The sequence below is a fragment of the Vicugna pacos genome, unplaced genomic scaffold, assembly GCF_048564905.1.
Source record: "Vicugna pacos unplaced genomic scaffold, VicPac4 scaffold_18, whole genome shotgun sequence".
NCBI lineage: Eukaryota > Metazoa > Chordata > Mammalia > Artiodactyla > Camelidae > Vicugna > Vicugna pacos.
The window spans coordinates 3,437,387-3,444,612 of NW_027328739.1; the positions used below are offsets into that span (position 1 = coordinate 3,437,387).

At 32.5% G+C, this 7,226-nt stretch overlaps 1 long non-coding RNA gene across 1 annotated transcript; it reads right to left on the bottom strand.

Moving 5' to 3' along the window:
- Positions 1-2,039: 2,039 nt before the first annotated feature.
- On the bottom strand, positions 2,040-3,665 carry LOC140692864 (uncharacterized). The gene is made up of 3 exons (XR_012068477.1): positions 3,431-3,665; positions 2,693-2,834; positions 2,040-2,304 (listed from the first exon to the last, which is right to left on the bottom strand). It is a non-coding gene; the product is annotated as an uncharacterized lncRNA (long non-coding RNA).
- Between the last annotated feature and the right edge of the window lie 3,561 nt (positions 3,666-7,226).

Consider the following 7,226-nt stretch of genomic DNA (forward strand, 5'->3'; position numbering starts at 1 on the left):
TTTAGGATTTCTAATTTTGAAAGTAAACTGTTGCTTTAGACTTAACATTATTGAACCTTGTTAAGATGATCACGGTAAGACCCACTCTCTGATAAGAGAGATGGAAACTAGCTGTTGAACCAGCCCATTTTTACCCCAGACTGCTAATGTAAACAACAATATAGCCACCATCAGTGTTCAGCTGACAAACATAAAAGCTTGATTTTTCTGTTGTAGGAAGAACCAATGCTGTCCAGACACAGTTCTCCATCTGCAAGTGGTCTCTATTCTTCTCTTGGTAAAGGTCATATTGTTGGGATGTTTCTAGAGTTCACCCTGGCCCATGTGCCCATTCTCCAGATTATCAAATGCTTTCATCAATACTGGTAACAAATTTTCAGTACTCAATTCTGCCATTCCAGTCTTATCAGCTGACACTGGTTACATCATTGTGAGCAGTAGCCTTAGGCTCCCTGACCTTGCCTACAATTTTTCCAACATTTCAGGGCATTTCACACTATGAAAGTGCTTCACCTTTTATTTTAAATTAATGGGAAATTGTCAAAGACGTCCGTGAATATTTTATATTTCCTAATATCTGTATAAATTCAGTATTCTTGCAGTTGGACAAATTTTTAATTCTACCACCCTCACCTCCTTCTAGTCCACACATCTTAGATTACATTTAGGTTACTGAACACCACCACCCCAACCAAGGGGCTAGTACCTCCTAGATACTTTCTGCATGAAGGTTAGAAGGGGCACAATTTATGTGGGGTGTAAAAACCTACATTAACTCTTTGCAATGTCACTGTCTCTTGTGGACAAAGCTCTGATTCTAAGAAGTAAATTAATTAGAAGGCAGTATAGTTATTGGTATGCGGAAGAGAATCAGCTATTTTGGGATGGGTGGGTGATGAAGAGACAGGAAAATATCCATCAAATGAGAATGAAATGCCTTAGGCCTCTGGAGGTATGAATTAAGAAGGAAATAATACTTTGTCTCCTGTATCTACCTCCAATAACTGTCTTGATTGACTAGTCCTTGGGCTATGAAAAGAGCTAGTTTGTGGTGAAGAGTAAAGACCATAATGAAATAGTTAGAAAACCATGAGAGTTTTGCTGTTTCAGGAAAGTAGATTTTGCTTAAAGTCAACATGAATTTTTCATTCACTGAATACAAAAATGCATCCTGTGGCATGTGCTGTTTTCTGTGCTGGTATCCAAGAAAGACGAGGAAAAGGGGATAGACAGAAAACATCTGTAGGAGTTGGTTTCTGTGCTGAGATGGGGATAGTCTAAGTAGGTAAAAGGAGGACACCCAAAGTCCAAGGATAAGCTGGGTTAAAAGTGTTGAGTGTGGAGCTAACATTGTTCACAATCATTTGCCTGGATGTATCTCCAGATACAGTGAAACATAAAGATCTGCCAAGGTAGTCAGATGCCAGATTTATAAAGTAATAAATAAACTAAGTTGTGTTTGTTTGCTTAAATTTGAAAAGGCATTAAGTGCCACCCTGAGGATGTAAGCTTGTCTTTGGCTGGAACATAAAAGCAAGATAAATTATTGACTAGAAAATATAGTGTAGACACTTGAGGGCAGGAAATGAAACCACTAATTGTAATGCTTTGAGAACAGCACAAAGAAGATGATAGATAAAATTACGTCTTAAATTCTACCACATGCTGAATGTGCCATCAGAGACTACATCATGTGTCATTTTTGATTCCAGGGATGACATAATTGAGACCATGATCCCTGGGCCGGTTCCTGCATTTATCTCCTGTTCCAACCTATCTTAATTTAACACTTTTCATACTTTCCAGGATGAACCAGAAACCACTTAGTACTTTTCCCTCTCTACATCTTTTATTCCTTTTCCAAATTCTTCCATTTTTTCTTCTTCCTTTCAAGAAATTATTTAAATTTACTCCCATATTGTTCCATCAAAAGATCATATCAATCAAGTATCTATTTTTTTCTTTAAATGGCAACTTAGTCTCTCGTTTAACTCTTTACTCTACTTGAAAAAAAAATAAAGAAATTTCGGGTGCACATCTATTTTTATTGTCCCCCCAAAAAATTGCAGATATTTGTCGACGTTTGCCAACATCAGTTTTAATCTTTGTTATCCTGCATAATCTGGTAGTCCTCTGGTACATCAGCTGTAATTAGGATGACGTTGATAAACTGAAAATTGCTGATGAGTTGGTCTTGAAAGAGATGTAGCTGATGTATCTGATATCATTGGCACTGGAAAGTGTGGGTTGATCCCTGGTTGTAGTTTAGGAAAATGACCTTCATTGGCAGATATGTCATGATATCTGTTTGGAAAAGCAGAAGGCTTCACCATCAGTCCAAAATAATTGCTCTATATGAGAGAGAAGATGCTGTACTGAGAAGTAGAAATTGAAGTTGTAATGGAGTTCACATCATGGCCATTTGCTTCATTGTAGCTACTTTGAGAGTGCCCGAGGACAATGTTGAACTGATTTAAATTACCTCATTGATACACTGCAATTTGTTCTGGTGGTCTAAGTGACATTGATGATGGAGGAGAGAAATCACCTCTGATCGGGATAGTTGTATCACCAATTATGAGACTACTAGAGGGCTTTCTTATTAGAGTCATATTTAAATTTGCAGAAGGTAAAAATGAACTTTCTCCACTAGTGTCAGTCACAAAACCAGAAATATGATAATCCATATTACCCCCTGCTTTAAAGTGCTTCTTGTTGAAATCTTCAGCCAATGAAGACACCAGAGAGGAATTTTTAATCCCAACTCTTCTTTTTATTCTCACAAAAAGCTGGGGACAGCACCATTTAAAATTTGGATTATGATACAACTGCAGCTACAACCAAAGGAGAAACATTTTTGTAATACATTAATCAAACTACAAGACTACAAAAAGGCTAACCTATTAAGCCTCAGATTCCACGTTTACTTTGCATAGATAATATTATCAAAATATGAACATTGCTAACGATAGTGTGAAGTTTCTTAATTGGAATATACACATTTAAATAGTATGCTCATCAAATTTACTGACTTAGCATTTGCAGTAATGGTGAATGCCACTTTTTAAAAGCAGCTTTAATAGCTTTATTTAGATTTCTGGAAAGATTCATAGTTGCAAGCAAAGTTTCCCTTAATCTTGACTACTTAAGGCACTGTCCTCATTTTTTAGAGAAAATAAAGTATTCTAACCTTAGTAGTTTCACAATTTTCAAAATCTAGCTTTACATTTATATTACCATTGATTGATATACAAAATAAATTTTTATATATAAGTTACCAAGTGGTAATTAAAATTTGTCAATTCCTTTCTTAAAACAGAGGCTACATTTTCTTCTGCCAGAAAGTCAGCTAGACAAGGAGTCCTTTGAAAATTCTGCCACACTTTCCTAAACCCATAAAGTTTAAGATGTCTAAATAAACTTTTCATACTTCCAGTTTCAAATATTCTGAAAGGGGCCTTTCTTTCCAAAACTTCCTTCTTGAAGACATCTTCAACAATCACTATGGAAGATCCATTATCACCCCACCAGATGGATTTCAATTGGTCATCCCCAGCCATTTTCCAGAGTTTTCTTGGAAATTTCAGAGAATGAAATTCATTATCTTCATCTGGTACAGAGACAGAATGTGTGTAACATGGTGTTTTTATTAAGGATTCTTCAGACAAAACCTGAAAAGCATTTTATTCAATCATAGACCTCAAGTCCAAGTCCCCAGAGAATGTTTGGTCACACAATAGAGATCTTCCAGAATTTCCTGAACCAGTTTGTCCAACTTTAGGAGACACACCTTGAATTTCTGAAGAAATATGTGGCATCTCAAATAACTTTTTCTACAGCTACTTTTCTAATCTGCATGGTTTTGAGCACTGCAGCTTCAAATGCTGCTTTGGCAGGGCTGCACAGGTAAACTGCTAGGCCTTCGCCATGGTTCTCAACTTGAGTAGCTGTGACATCACAAAACGACTGGTCTCCCAGCAACTCAAGTGTAACATTCAGCCAGTGTTTATTTCTCATTCACCCAGTTAAAATGATACAGATAGGATGCTTATTTTTATAGTCTGATCCGCAAATATTATCCCAACAATATCTTTTTAAATAATTTAATTTTGGGGTCTATAAAATAAAACCAATCTCCAAACTTTTGTACAAAAATTTATACCAGATTTGTAAACAGAGTACAAATAATGCACAAAATATATAAAATAATTTTAAAGTTTTGGAATTTAAAGTGAAATTTGTGTAAAACCTGTACAGAAAATATATATCAATTTCAAAATCATTTGTAATTAAAGTGAAACATAATTTGATTTGGAAATGGAAGTAGGTATTTATCTGTGTACTTTATAATAAGTAGCTCTATATTCATAACATGAGCAGAATAAATATAAGTTTATTTGTTTTGTATAAAAATAAATGGTAAGTAATTATGAAATAAAATTAGAAAGAAATAATGAATCAAATTTAAGAAATCCCAAAGGGTGGAATTTTGTTTTTAATTGTAATTCAGTTCTATAAGTTAAACAAATGTAATTTAATAATCTACATTAAAATTAGAAAAGAGAAAATCTTATTGTATATTTACCAATGTTTATCTTTGACTTTCTTTCACTCAGAGGTTTTTCAGTCCCTAGAAGGAATAAATTTTCTTGTCATCTTTATAATCCATAACCTTGTGGCTTCTGTTAATTGTTCCAAAATGATGTTGATAAATACACTTATGCACAAGATCCTGGGTTCAATAGGCACTGCCTCCATTAAGGGGCAAACAAAGAAACAATCAAAAAACAAAGAAATAACACTATATGTGTGTTGGGTGGAAAAGACCAGGTAATGCATTTTAGGAAGCAATATGTATCTCAGTCCTGAAACAGTTGATATTGTTAGCAAAATATGGCATTTTAAGGCAAGTGTTTTGTTCCCTAATTGTAAATAGCTATGTTCTGTATCAGTAAACTCTAGTAAATCCAGTTCTACCAAAAGTTATATTATTTTTTAGATATAAATTCCATTAAACATAAGCCAAATTCAAAATGAGAGATAGAATTTTTAAATAAATAAATGTGCACTCAAGCTAGAATGTAAATTTATTTTTCAGTATGTGTTCATTCCATTCTAAATAAACATTAGCAACCTGAATTCATTCCATATTATAAGTATTATAAAATATAGTTATGTATGATTTAGTCCTGATTCATAAATATTACTTATCATATGCAAATCTACATATGTGATACAATCCCTTAAAAAGCTGAGAATTCAAAAACAATAATCTCAATAAATGTAGGAAAATTATTCACAGGTCTGATCTTTACATTTTTATAAAAATATTGTTTACAAATACACTTTAAACAGAATGTAACTAAAGATAATAAAAGCCATATATGAAAAACCAATGACAAACATCAAGTTCAATGTTAACATACAGGAAGGTTTTCCTCTGGTCCAGTAATAAGAAAAGGTAGCTCAATCTCACAAATACTAAATTACACAACTTGAAGTCCTATCCAGAACAACTAGTCAAGAAAAAATATAAAAGGCATTCAACTTGTAAAAAAACAGTAAAATTTTTACAGATGACTTAATTATGCATAGATAGAAAACTCCATAGACACCTCCAGTGAATGTAACAAATAATGAACAAACTTAGTAAACTTGCAGAATACAAAATCAATATACAAATATCCATTACTTTTTTATATAGTAACAACAAATTATCAGAAAGAGAAATCAGGAAAACAATTGTGCGTATATTTATACAAAATAGAATAAACTAGGAATACATTTGATAAGTGAAATAGAAGATCTAAACATAGATCTATAAATTACAGTTTCAAGAAATATAAGTAAACAAATTAAATAGAAAGATATTATCTGCTTATGGATTGTATACAACGTGAGAAACTATTCTAATATATAATTTACATTTTCAATCTCCCTTGCACTACTTATTGAGGAGAATGTCTATTCTTCATTTTATACTCTTGCTTCCTTTTTCATGGGTAAATTGATCATAAGTGTGAAGGATTATATCTGGGTGCTCTATTCTCTTCTATTTATTGCTGTCTGTTTTTGAGCCAGTATCATGTTGTTTAAATTCTAAAGCTTTGTTGGGCTGTTTAACATCAGAGAACTTTACACTATTAGATTTAATACACTTTTTCAAGATTATTTTGGCAACTCATGATCTATGTGTTTACATATAAATTTTGAAATTAACTGTTCTATAAAATGGAAAAGTCTCATGGGTACTATGACATGAATCACACTAAATGTAGATTGCTTTGTGTAGTATGGTTGTTTCAACCACATTGTTTCACGTCATTAACATAAGAGATCTTTTCATTTCTTTGGATCAGTTTTAATTTCCTTCATCAATGTTTTCTATTTTTTAATGTATAGGTTTTCTGCTTATTTGTTAACTTCATTTCTACACATTCTATTCATATATATATAATTATATATATTATATTTCTAAACACATTTCCTACACAAATACAACAGGCAGAAGGCAGTGGCAAGACATATTCAAAGTCCTGAATGAAAGAAAGCTGAAATCTAAGATAATTTATCAAGCAAGGCTATACTTTAGAAGGAGAGATAAATAATTTCCAGACAAGCAAATACTGAAAGAATTTAGAACAGAAAAATAAATAACGAAAGATATACTCTAAAAAAAAAAAAGATGCAGGATGCTATAGAAAAGAGAAAGGCATAATTAGAAAGGCAATAGCTACAATGTCTGACAATAGAATAAACATGATGTTGTAAAACAGGACATCAAAAATTTAAGGGTCCCAGAGTGAAACAGGAAAATACAGAGTATTTTCTTCTTGTTTCTGTTCTCTATAGGAGGGGTAAGAGTTTTATTCCTTTCAGTTAAAATAAAAATATATAATAATGGGACAATATACATACGAAACAGGGTAACCATATGTCAAAAGCTTACAATGAAGTCACAAAGCCAAAAGAAACAAAGATAATAAAAGAAAACTTATCAAGCCACACGAAGAAAATGAAATGAACAAAAAGGAAATACTGAATCAACTGGAAAATGACATTCAAAATGGAAATAAACCCAGTCAATCAATAATTATCACAAATGTTAATGGACTTAGTGTTTCAATCAAAAGATATATATTGTCAGATGGGATAATATAACAAGTCCCTACATTATGAAGCATAGAAGAGACTCACTTTATTTATTTATTTATAGAGGAACACAC